The sequence below is a fragment of the Epinephelus moara genome, chromosome 1, assembly GCF_006386435.1.
Source record: "Epinephelus moara isolate mb chromosome 1, YSFRI_EMoa_1.0, whole genome shotgun sequence".
NCBI lineage: Eukaryota > Metazoa > Chordata > Actinopteri > Perciformes > Serranidae > Epinephelus > Epinephelus moara.
Genome location: NC_065506.1, coordinates 42,104,526 through 42,118,354, shown reverse-complemented (window position 1 = coordinate 42,118,354; position 13,829 = coordinate 42,104,526).

Here is a 13,829-nt window from a genome sequence, read left to right as displayed (position 1 = left end):
AGTTTGGGTCCAATTGAGATCATTTTAACTAAGTTATACTACTATCAGAACTAAGTTATTTGAAAAATAATCTCTCTAGACCCTAATGAGTATTTAGAGATGTTTCTGGTGGAGCGGCATGTCCGTTCACTGAACCCTGTTAATCAGCACGAGTAATGATCCCATATCGCCAATTTCCATATGCCTGCTCACCACAAATTTACTCTGGACTCCGTAAGATTAGTTAACACTCTAATTTGGATTGTGATGTTGATAAGATAATTATGTTAAACAGAACATGATGCTGTGACTTTGTTTATAAGCACACTATCACCCACTTCCGGCATTAGACCTTTTTCCAAGTGAAGCCTTTTCTGATTAAGACATGGAATATGCCAGTATTATTCAGGTTTTAGGAGCATTCTTTGCACATTTATACAGCACATATATATATTAAACACAAAAAGTAAGAAAATTTGTGTTTGGTAAATTTTTTCACACCATCCTCTCTGGTCTCCTGCAGACAGAGGTAAGAAGAGTCTCACATCACACACACTTGTTTGATGTGGAGAAATGGGGATGGTCGGGTGTTGCCTACGGTCGGAAAGACGCCACCTCTACCCACTCAAGTGCGGTCCGGGTTTTGGACCTACTCTGGAGAAGGTATAGGTGCGCAGCCCGGCATGGCACCAGCCGTCTAAACTGATAACAGAAACACAAATCAGTGCTTGACTGGACGCGGCTAAAAGTTACAGAGGAAAAAGGCCCACAGTATTGTACGTGTGCTACTGCTGTAACTTCATTCATCTCACAGACTGATTTAGTGCAACATACAGACCAATGTCACCGTAGACTAATGAACAGACAGATTAAACAGAGGTCTGTGTCTCTCTGAGTGTGTGAAACTGTGAGTGAGTGTGTGAGGCGGAGCTATGCTGAGTGTGTGAGTGAGGAGAGATAAACACTGGTGTGCGTTATGTAATGCAACTTGACCCTATATCGATATAAACGGTGTTGTCTAAATCTATATCGATATATTGTACAAAATCGATATACCGAGCCGCTCTCTTCACCCATCCTCATGGTAATATGTCAATAGTTGCACTTACAGTTTGTTTTTCTGTCCATTAGTGAATCAAACAAAAAGATATTTGTATATATCAATGATAATTACCACTGCAATAGAGGGGAAAAAAGTAAATCTGTAGGTTAAACGTAAGTAAAAAGATTTTTGTTTAAAGTGTTTTACTCAGGGTTAACTAGAAATTGCATCACCACATAATGCCACCATAAACATAGTGCACACATGCAACACATGTAAATTACATTCCCAGAACATTAACTGTTATTGGTTTAAAAATACAATTGACTAACACAACCCTCTCTGCAGTGCTGCCTCAGTAGCCTGTTAACTCAGAAGTGTCCCGTCACACCACATTGGATTTTCTGTGCAGGCGTTTGTTCTGGCCAAATACCAATTGATTTTTGGAACGACAAGTGGCCGGCGCCCAGATTGTTATATCATCATTCATTGTTTCAGACCCATCCAGATTAATTTGATCACAGCAAGATAAAAACGGTCCATCGGGCTGTAATGTAGCTGTAATATTGTGTATGACATGATGTTCCAACCCCACAAAATTAGACAGGGAGGGGGGGAACGCTGAAGTGACAGGAGGCAGATGTCCAGCCGTGAGAAGTTTCATCAATCTGTGAGCTGTGTTCTCTGACAGCATCTCAAAACCCACAGATTGTCTTAAACTGACTCATGTTGCACAACAATGTGAAAAGTGATCTGAAGCACAACACACTCTGTGCTGTTGTTGTTGACTCCCTGATGCAGAGAGAAATAGAAAGAAATGTAAACCTGCTCCTCGTGATGGAGAATGTCAAACAACTCAGGTTTAATCTGCTGTATTTATGCCTTCCATTTTCATATAATGGTCTAATTGCTTTCAGTCTGCATATCAGCGATATTTCAAAGAAGCATGCCAAGCGATCAATAAAGTGAATCTCGAAATTGCTCAACATAATTAGAACCTCGAACGGATTCATTTGTAATTCCTGAAGGCAAAATGAGTTCAGTTTCAGTCACTAAATAGCCACACTGAAATACATGCAGTGTGATTCTATTTAACACTATTAGACAGTCATTTTGTACCTCCTCTTTGGACAATATTGATCCTGTAAAATAGAAATCAATGGACCACACGATTCTTCTTCCAGTCTCACTCCATGTGCTACAGATTACCTGAGGTGTATTGCCACCCATTTCTAGAAACAAGTGTAGAATTTTCTAGAGATTCCAACTGCATCACACAGTATTACAGGTGTAGATTTCGGGAGGGAGTGGTGGTGCAGGTGACATATCCCCTTCATTATTTAGAGCACTAAATACTTTTATTTTGACTAAATTAAAGACATTTACGCCATATACTGATGCAGAAAAGGCACAAATTGCTGCATGATTCTGTCAGAGGACACACACATACACACCCCAAATGTCACAATGAACTCAACCACAACACCCTCGCACAGTATCAATCAGCAGATGGAGTTCAATTAGCTGGCATGGAGATTGCTCTGATGACATGATGCTCAGTAGCTGTAACCAGTCATCCACAGCTCTTGTTGGACTTCTTGTCTGTGTTGCCTCAAAGTCACTGTGAAACAATAGTTACAGCATCTTTCTCTTTTGTAATGTGAAGTATTTCCAAGTGAACTTTGATGTCCATGGAGTAAACAGTGCTTATAAAAGGAGTTGGATGTCTCAAAAGTAAGCAAAAGTAGCTACTGAAGAGCAATGTGACGGATGTTGGTCGACACCTCCCTCACCCATTTACAGTGGCACCCACAAGAGGGAGGGCCAAGGCCAAAATTATTGGAAGCCAACCTGAGTGGGTGTGCTCATTTTAAGAGTGGGCACGAAGGTTGTGGTATTGTGTTATCAAACTACACAACCGAGGGCATCCATTGGTACCAACCATGTTGGCATAGCTTGTTGGGAACATGGTTACATAATACTCCATATCTAGGCTCAATTCTAGCAAAGGAACAACTAGAAAGGTCATTTTCAAAGGGGTTGCTCAAACTCTCACCTGAAGATTTCTGAATAATTACCGCCTTGCGTTTGTATGCCTTCACAAACCTTACTTCCATGTCTGTGAAAACATGGATGCTTCACACACATCTTCCCCCCAGCAGCAAAGAGGATCTATACAATCAGCACTGTCTTAAGATGGACACCTAAGATTAGTGTCACCAATTCAGTATCTGACCAAATATCTATCTATTAGACATTTGTGTAAATTTTATTTCGTCATAATTAGTGTATGAATTCTTGTAAATGACATCACACCCGTCATTTGACCTTCGACCAAATTCTTTGGTCCAAGTAAACATTTGTCCCAAATTTGAAGAAAGTCCCTCAATGTGTTCTTCAGATACCGAGTTTACAAGAATGAGAAGATGAGGTCACAGTGACCTTGACCTTTGACCACTGTTATGATAGCTTTATTGGTAGTTTAATGAATGCCTTGTAGATGTGGGTGTCATAGGTGGTAGGAGGCAGGGTCAGCACTGATGTCACACTTGGGGGTTGGTGGTATTGACTCATTAGCTGCTATTAGCCGCACCTTTAGAGAGAGCTGAAGAGGCCTTTGAGCTGAACGGGCACGCCACGAGGAAGATACCGGAGGCAAGACATTCTGAAACCAAAAACAGAATGAGGAAGTGTCTGACATGCCACCACGAATTATCCATGTAAATACGCATTTACTCTAAACAACCACGCAGAAGAGAACAGAAAGCACCTGAGGGGTGTCCAGCAGAGTCGCCCCGTCCAAGGGAGCTGGTCGCGAGGATCGAGAGTGGTGGCCTGTCGGTGAGTCAACCACACACAACCCCCAGACAGGAAAGGTCATACTCACCCAGGGAAGTCCAGGTACATTTCTCATGTCTAATGCAACATGTAGGGAAGAGGCACTAATTTATGGGCTTACTAGCCTTAGTTGAAGGTGAAGTAGGTAGGTGAAGTTTCACAAGCCAAGTTTAGCATAGCAGCCTAACAACCACTAAAATCTAATCAGATCATCTTGAGTCCAAGTGGACATTTGTGCCAAATGTGAAGAAATTCCCTCAAGGCATTCTTGAGATAAGGTGTTCACATGAATGGGACGGATGGACAATCCGAAAACATAATGCCTCTAGCCACAGCTATCGCCGGTGCCGAGGCATAATAACAGGATTTCTGTGGAACTCAAAATGTTAACTGTAGTACTAGTACTAATCTATGCACATTAGATAATAAACTGTAAAATAAGAAACCAAAGTATATCAGTATGTGATTCCTTGACTCACTACTGTATATTGACATAGTTTTCAACCAGCCTATTGTATACAGTTCAACAGTGTAGTCAGATTCCTGCAGTTCAGTTATGGCTTTTGGACTTTCAGTGGCCCAATTTGGCCATTTCTAGAAAAAATTTCTGGGGGCACCAGGGCCCACACAGTTTTTAAAACAAAAGTTTTTGCCGACGCATACCCAAACACACACTTTCAACCCATGGTATCATTGTCCTAGCTGCGTCAACAACCCTCAAGCTCACGGTCAAGTGACGTTGATGGATGGGTTTAACTTGTAGCCCCATATCACATTTGATTTGATAAATGTATGTAGACTGAGTTCAGGAATGTTTTACAGAAAGAGAAAAAGAATATTTGATTAAAAAAAAACTACGGATACTAACAGATAACTGCACAGTTAACACAGATGCAATGTTTACTTGTTATTTCACTGTCTTTGAAGGTAAATCATCAGAGATCATTCCAGAGATCATAAAAAAGTAGTCTGAGAAAACAATACAAACACAAGCTCCATTAACTAGTTTTTCCAAAGCGTTCAAGGAGGGTCTTGCTATGGAGTCTGCATCAGTGGAGTTTGCTCAGCTGTCACAAAGATGAATCCATTGACATGTTACATCAGTTGATTTCTGCTTGAATCGTGACTTCTGTCTTCTCCTGACACGTCATATGTACTACTTCTTTTCTAGCATCCCACCACCTTAAATCTACTTTTATTGTTGTCAAAGCTCCTCTATCATTAGATGATGACACAGTTGCAAGTTCATATTGATTCTAAATGTCTGCACTGATTCATCACACAACAAGAACATAACTTTGACAACACGAAAAGCAGACATGATGCTCACTGTGATGGATTGCCTCAAGCAAGCTTCAGTACTTTAAAACTTGTTCTTCATACTGTACAAACATAAATGGAAACCAGAGGAAACCTGGAAGGTTTAAAAAGAAATGCATCATAAAAATAAAGTGAAACACAGGGGTGTGCTGTGGAAAATACTCAACAGTAATGTAAATTAAAATTATGTGATTTAAATAGGCCGAGACATGCAAGGACACTGTTGTGGTTCTTTAAATCCGTCTTGATAAACAACTACAGTAATTTCAGTTTGAAGCTGTTCAATTTCACACTGTGTTTAATTCATATATCATCATGCTGCATTTCATTTGATACCTGTCAACTTTCATTGGATTGCATATTAATCTTATGGAGTAGCAGGCATGCTGCTCGGCAATTTCAAAAACATGACAAGATCTCAGAACAATGGGGAGGAGGGCTTAAAAACTTCATCTTGTTATGAGTAAACAATTGCAAAACCACATTCTGTAAAAGTGTCACTAAACACTGTCACTGCAAAACACTTTATATCTTTTTATGTAATCAACTGATATGTGAATCTCATTGATGGAAGAATGAGATTTAGCAGCTGTTTGCTCAGCGTTTTTTTAAGGTTTTCTTGTTGGCATAAGCCTGCTGTTTCAAAAAGCTTTAACTCTCCTGCCCTGTTTTCTTTTTGTAAACAGTACGACATGCCGCTGTAAAAAGTAAAGTAACCAGAAATTAGTTCTTCAAGCTGATTTTCCAGAATATTTCCACGGGGACCACCATGCTTTACTGTAGCGCCCACTGGGATCTCTTTCCAAGGCAGTGTTTCTGCCTTATTAAAAACTTCACAGAGACAAGACACACAATAGATCGTACTGTAAGTAGGAAGCATGAAAGGCTCTAAGCAGATCGGAGCCACGGAGACAGCAGAGGGTTCCTGTTTAGGGAATTCGAACGTGCACCCTCCTCCTGCAGCTCCTCCCTCTTTGTCCCCTCCCACCTGACTAACACAAGCATATGCACACGCCTCATACAGTAACCCAGTTTCTCCCATACACTGATTTAATCGTATTAACTGTACTAACCCTAATATTCACTCAGCTCCTCTTCGGTCCGCTCTCTCACTGTTCATCAGATCACAAATTAGACAAGAATTAGCTTAATAGCCTAACCCCTAGCCCTCCGCCTCACTCCTCGCCTCTGTGGACTGCTTCGCCCTCAGGAGAGCAGGCAGCAGCTCTGGAGGCTGTCCTTTGGTCAGCGGCCGTAGTGGCTCAAATTTGGCGAGGGCAAAGCTCTCAGAGCTGTGTGTCACAGCGGGCTGATAGACAGCAGCAGCGACGGGTCTAACCTGTGTAATGGCAGCAGCTGGTCCAGTAGTATTGAGGGTACAGATACAGACATCATACTTTCAATACATGCAAATACAACATATTTATATATACATGTACATGTTAACTAATGTCACATACAACAAAATAAAACAATGAATGATAAAGACAGTAAAGGACAGTCAACAGAAATCTAAATAATGAGCCATCCGTCTAAACGCCCCACCCGCTCGACTAAAACAAGCCAACAGAAAATAAATGTTCACAGTGTACCGAGTCTGCAACTAATATCAAATATATAAATAATGAAATTCTCATTTCAAGTTCCCCAAAAACCACCTCAAGCTATTGTGTCTGAACAACAGTTATAAATTCCACAGGGATTTAATTAACACTGATGTGAAACAGAGAGAGGCTGCAAATCTTTACAACCAGCTAATGTTTCACTTTTTTATTTAATAAATAATAAATAATAACATTTAAGATGATTTATTAATCATCAGAATTATATATGTATTATTTTCCTCTCTCTGCACACTCTTAATATGTTACTATATGTTTGGTGGACACTTATATGCTAAGAACCAAAGTGAGACGAGGTGTGCGTTCCAGTGCCCATACTTCCGTACTACATAGTATGCCAGAAAAAGATTTAGTATGTCCCAATACAGTATGTTAAATGCAGTATGCTAAAAATGCTACTACACGCGGTCGGATTTTGCAGTATGCAAGCCAACATGCTTTGCTGGCTATTCTGACCCACAATCCTCTGCGTAGCGGACGATACGTCACATCGACAGCAGTCATAAGTCACAATGACAGATGACAGCGTATTCAAGTAACTGATGACCAGAACAGTAATAATTGGAATATTAATTGTTTAAGTGAACAAAATAATCATAAATATTACAAACAACAGGTCATATCTATAAAAATAACTGACAGAGAACTGCAGATGTAATTTCACTGTGGTAAATATAATCTGTTCTACAATTTGTGCAGTTATAACTTAAGTTAAACGACACACATTGCAAAGTAACAACAGCAGATCTCTCCAGGTTGATCTCTGTCCCTGGTGGTGAACTCGGTAATTGGCGTTCATTTTATCTCCAAGGTAACGGATATAAAAGCAAGAGGGTCAAAGTCCAGGCTGTAATGTTATGAGACAGTAGTAAGTATCTGATTCAGAACGCACCCTAAGTCATTGTTTTGCAAGTCACAACTAAGTCTCAAGTCAGGTCCCAAGTCAAGACAGGCAAGTCCGAAATTTATTCCCAAGTCCACACTTTGAGTTTCGGGTCCCAAACAAGACATGATGTGCTCTTTGCCAAATGAGATGCCACTTTAACAACAGAGTGACAGTATTCAAATTCACAAAGCTCATGACTGCTTTACAATTTGTATTTATCAAGTTTGTTCTGTCTGTCATTTTCTATCTGCATGTTTTGTATACTGCAATTTTTTTTGATGACCACCCGTAGTTTTTGAACACAAACAAAATTTTCTTTGAAAGACATTTTCTTACTGGTTCTCAGTTCTTTATGGTTCTTGCCTACGACTTGATTGGATGCCGTCAGATTGGTTAACCCAAGTGGGTCACCTGGGGTATTTTGTGTTGACTTGTGGGAGTGAATAGTGTTACTGTTAGCTGATTCACGAAATGAGGAGAAGGGAAGGAAAGGATTGAGGGCACAGTTTTTAATGGAGAATGAGGTAGAAGTATGCTTGAGGACTGTCTTTGTCATATGAGGCTCAAGAAAAGGACTGTGTGACAGCCCCTGCTAAGCTTATAAAATGTCTGCTTGACTCCTGTCCACCCTTTTGCACCCTGATGAAGACCTTGGGGTCGGAACTGGTCGGGGTTTTAATGTAAGCAGCCATGTTTTGTGAATAAAGGCTTTTAACTTCATTTAACTGCATTCGTTCCTTCTTCCCAACAAACATCTTAATCTTTGGGTTTGGGGAAAAGTATCAAGTATTTTCAAGTCAAAATAAGTAAAGTCACGAGTCACTGGTGTTAAGTCCAAGTCAAGTTGAACGTATTTTTAATTTGTAAAGTCGAATCTAAGGTCATCAAATTTGTGATTCAAGTCTGACCTGAGTCAAAGTCATGTGACACGAGGACACACCTCTGCTAAGAGCCGACTGTATCTTGAAAATGTTGTTGAAATGAGTTCGGCTTTGACAGGTTCATACAATGATGTCAAGTCCCATCCAGCCCGGAGGCTTTACATGTAGGCTTCCCTCCCTGCCACTGAGAGTTAGTTGGTGAGGTCAGCGCCTGGTTACATCACTGCTTGGCACTCAACCAGATAAAACTGCCCTGGGAGAGAATCGGTCCAGTCGTCTAGGACTGTGGCCGTGTACGTACGTACTGTATCATGTAACAAAGGATACAAAAGAGGTTTTAGAGTACAAAGTGCCTGCGAACATCACCTTATCTTTACGACACTGAGCTAAAGACTCAACATTCGTTAAAGCCACAACACACCACCTATGTGCATAAAACATTCAATGAATGTTACTGTTGGGAAAAGTTCAGCTGTCACAACTACTTTGAATACAAATACTTGTTTGACAGCACAGCACAACAGGGAACAAAGTGTGTAGAAAAACAGTACTGCAAATTGTCCTCGCTGTCACGTCGGGTTGACATTAATGAGCACGTCTGAACGAATAGAAAACTGTCTCATTTCTGATCGAAGCTGTAGCCGCGTCACCCACAACTGCAGCGGCCCAGAGCAAGACTAACATCCTCAGATGCATCTCAATTGAGTCACTGATGCAGCCCTAACCCATTTCCAAATGAGCGTCTGGCAAGACCCTCCTTGTCAAGGCAGATAGGATGACTGCACAGAGTCGTGTGGACAAATGGTGAGGGCGTTGAGCTGCAAACAGAATGAAAATGACCGAGAGAGACAGAGGGAGATACCGGGAGAGAGACAGAGATGGAGGGAGGCATTTCACTGGCTCATGCAGCTCCCACACACTTAGCGTCTCCATAATGTCGTTCCTTTTTTTGTTTTTGCAAGGATGATTCTGCGATGAATCACCCTGTGACCTACATCTGAGCACCCAGGCTTAGAGAAAATTAAATAGATATCATTAGTTGGCTGCTCCCATCCACTTGTTCCAAATTACAGTCATTTAATAGCCTACCGCTCTTTCAGGGAGGCTCCTGCTTAACTGTTGAGGTAAAGTGCATGTGATTGTTTGTGTGGCTGCTGGATAATAGGTTTGTCTGTTTATGAATGCGTGTATGCAAATGTGTATGTTTTTAGCCGATCGCGGCTCTCCTGAGCGAGTCTGAAGGCTGCAGTAGTAATAAAACATGAAATTTGATTCACTCCTAAATGTCAGAGTGTAGTCAGCTGGCAGCTTCTTTTAATTTCAAGAGAAAAATGTCCAGGACTTTCCCTTTTCCTCTCCCCACATCCTGTACAGTTTCATGAAAGGAAATATCACTTGTGATAAGATTTTTCCTTTTAATTTGATGTCTGGTTGGCCTTTTCTTAAACTCTCAAATCAACTGGCCTTTCCAGTTTGAAATCGAACACATGAATCCCATGAACAAGATTTACAAAGTGGACTTCTAGTTGATCAGTGAGAGAAAAATATATTCTCGCAGTAGGCCGACTGGTCCTCAGCTCACACTGTTAAACTTAAACTATGATTTGCATTAAACTAAGAAAGGCAAGCTAAGCCTCAGCCTCAGGATCTGAGCTGCACATTCTCATTTCAGGACCAATGAATTATAATAATGAGCCGTCCATGGATGTCGATGTGTATGTATAACAAACATGCTGTTGCAAGTTTCCCCGAGGCGCAGTGTACATACATACATACACTGCACGTCTTCGTGTGAGTCCACTTTACTGTTGACTGAACGATTCGGTGCAATGTGCACTCCTAGAAAGTAATTTTCTCGCTCAACATGGGGGAGGAGGCTGCACTCAGAGGAGCCGACAACAAATTGCACATGAATATATATAAAGGCGGAAAAAAGGAATTTATAGGAGGAGGTCAGACGATATGTTGGAGAAGCCGAGGTTTTATTTAGAGCTGCTACACATGAGGGTAGAGAAGATGATGGTAGACATAGCGGGGAGGGAATTAATTAATTTGTGGCCTAATGGCTTAATGCTGCACTCGTCACTGTCACTTCAGCTATCCAATCACAGTGGAGGAGGGGCAAGGCAAATACCACAAAGACATATCATTTAGGAGTGCTAAACAACAACAACAACAACAGAGCAGAGGATTAATGGAGGAGAAATTAATACCGATGGCCACGTCCTCTTTTCCTTCCCTTCACCCAGAGCAAAGGCCAGAGAAATTATCTACCTTGTGCCACCATTTTACTTCAATGATATTCCCTATCATAGTAACCAGGCGCATGCAAAGCACGTCAGCTGAATAAACACTGCACCTAAAAAGCACTGTGCTGCTCTCAGCTGGGTGTTTTCAGAGGAGCGCCTGACATTTACAGCTGGGAAAAAACACTTCGTTGGACTGACGGCCCAATGAAAGTAACAACAGCAATTGTTCGACCAATGGGAATGCGGTCGAACAAGAGCGCATCGACCAACCAATCATTCAACCAATTACAAGGTGTCAGCCCTTCTACATCCTGTCTACTCTAATGTAATCTAAACAAGTGTGATTTGAGACTCATTTATTGAACAACCAAGGTTCAATTAACCTATTAAACCACAAATTTAGAGTTAACAACAAACTTTCTGTCACTGCCGTTAATGTTAACATCACACAGGTTAAACACAGCAGTGAAGGACCATCTTCCGAGCCACTCTCCCCCAAATCAGTTCACCATCTGCCCGGTAGCACAAGCTAACAACAGCACCTAATGTCCCACACAGAGCTGTTTAACAGTTCTAACAAAGTCACAACAACACTGAAACAGTTCGACTCTGTCATTAAACCCATTAAACTTTAGGTAATGATAAGAGTTTAATGATAAGATTTTACCCATTTTAAATAGTAAAATGCTCACATGTGGGAGAGGCAGTGAGTGCTCTATACGTTGAGCAAATACCGATATCCAAACAAGTACTCAAGTACTTACACCGCCTCCTAGTTCAATGCAGTGTAATGTGTTGTTCTATAATGAATAACACATGCAGAACCAAAACTATATTAAACATGTTAATTTCAATTACACCTTGCTTTGAATAAGTAAAATCAAATTATACAGCAGTACAATTATACTATCAAATAGTCACGATATGACTCAATAAATAACATTACTGAACAGACATTGTGACATGTCACGGTGCAAGAAGCAAAGCTGTAAATGATGAAGGGTGTGGGTTTTGTTTCAACATTGGGAAGGCCACATGTGAAACAGGGGGTTTGGGAGTCCTCATCCAGAAAATCTTGAGCATCAAACACTTAACTGTCTGCATTCTTGTGAATTTATATGCACCAATTTGTGCCTTTTCCGCACCAGTTTATGGCTTAGATGTCTTATATTTTGTTTAAATTAAAGTCCTCTGCTGCTAGTTTCATGTTTTTATTGCGGGAGGGGGACATGTCCCCTGAGTGCCCCTCAAAATCTACATCTATGTGAATTATTATATTAATAATTAGCTGCTTCAGTTTCAGGGTCCTGGTACTGTGCATGCTGGCTCACTGTCACACTGTAACAGCTTACTGAAACACAACAAAGCCATTGTAGTTGTTATTTGTAGCACCTGTGCTTCCCTGCAAAGGATCAAAATGTCCTCTGTAAAAAGGGTCTATTATCGCCCAGCCCTATTACCCGATCATTCCCACATGAGAGAGTTACTGGCAGCCATAACTGCGCCTTCTATACATACGGGTTGGGACATAGTAGTGCCCTACAATGTAAGAGATGGAGGACAAAATCTACCTTCGTATGAGCTGGAGGGAAAAGCTTTTGATTTACTTGTCAATCAATGCTCCAACCTTCACCTTTGGTCATGAGCTTTAAGTGGCAACTGAAAGAACGCAATCTCAGGTACAAGCAGCCTGAATGAGTTTCCTTTGTAGGGTGGTTGGGCTCACCTTCAGAGATAAGGTGAGGAGCTCAGACATCCGGAGGGAGCTCAGAGTAGAGCAGCTGCACCTTCATGTCAATAGGAGCCAGTTCAAGTGGTTCGGGCATCTGATCAGGACGCCTCCTGGGCGCCTTCCTTTGGGAGGTTTTCTGAGCTTGTCTGACTGGTAGTGGAAGGAAACCCGAAACACACTGAAGAGATTATATATCTTATCTGGCCTGGGAATGCCTCGGGATCCCTCAGGAGGAGCTGGAAAAAGTTGCTGGGGAGAGAACGTCTGGACTGTCTTGCTTAGCCTGATGCCACCATGAACCTGATTCTGGATAATCGGCAATAGATGGATGGATGGATGGATGGATGGATATCAGAATGTGATTTAGTTGCTGATAACAACTTGATTTGATTCTGAAATAGATTTTTTTTCAATCTGTCAATGAATGTTTTAAGCATCTTATTAAAAATGCTGTAGTGAAATAACAAGAATGTAACGACAGATTTCAGCAAAGGAAAAAAACATAAACTGTCCCATTTGAAACAACCTACGGGGCCATTCCAGTACAGATTACAGAGTTTACAAGGTGCACCTGAATGCACCACGAAGTCCCTGTGGCTGTATGATTGTCAAACTCATCTTGGGCACAGACAAACAGAAAAAGACAGAAGCAGTGTGTCTGTAAATGACACCCAAACACGGTAGAGACTCTCGGCATGCTTTTTTACGTGACTATTTTGGTTCACCAGTGTGGATGTTTACTCCCCAAACAGAAAAACTACCCACAAATGGCACTTGGTGGGTGTTATTTTCAGACCCTGACACAGGCCCATCATGTGTGACCTTCTGAAAGCTTTCAGATTGTGCAAACAGTGTGTCTGAAACACAAGAATTGGGCTTAATACAGCTGCTTTTGTCTAGAAGAAGCCAGAATGCAGTTTTGGAGTCCAGGAATGAAATAAAATTGAGTTTGGGGAAACTGTGATCATGTTTCCACAGACCTTCCAAACACTACTCGACCACTAGATCCAAATATAAACACTCATTCACTCTTTCTATCTCTTCCCTCTCTCACACACACGCACAAACCCCTGTTATGGGTTTTTTCCCCTCAACATTACTCCCACTCACACACACTTCTCTCTCAGAGGCACTGCATGCAGTCAGAGCTGGCAGCTTCAACCCCCCAAGCTAGTAAAGCGACAGGGGAAGCAAACAAACGACACATGTGCACATGCAAGCAAGGACCTTCCCTAGCTGCACACGCAGTCACATGGCACAAGAGCTTCCTATCATGACCA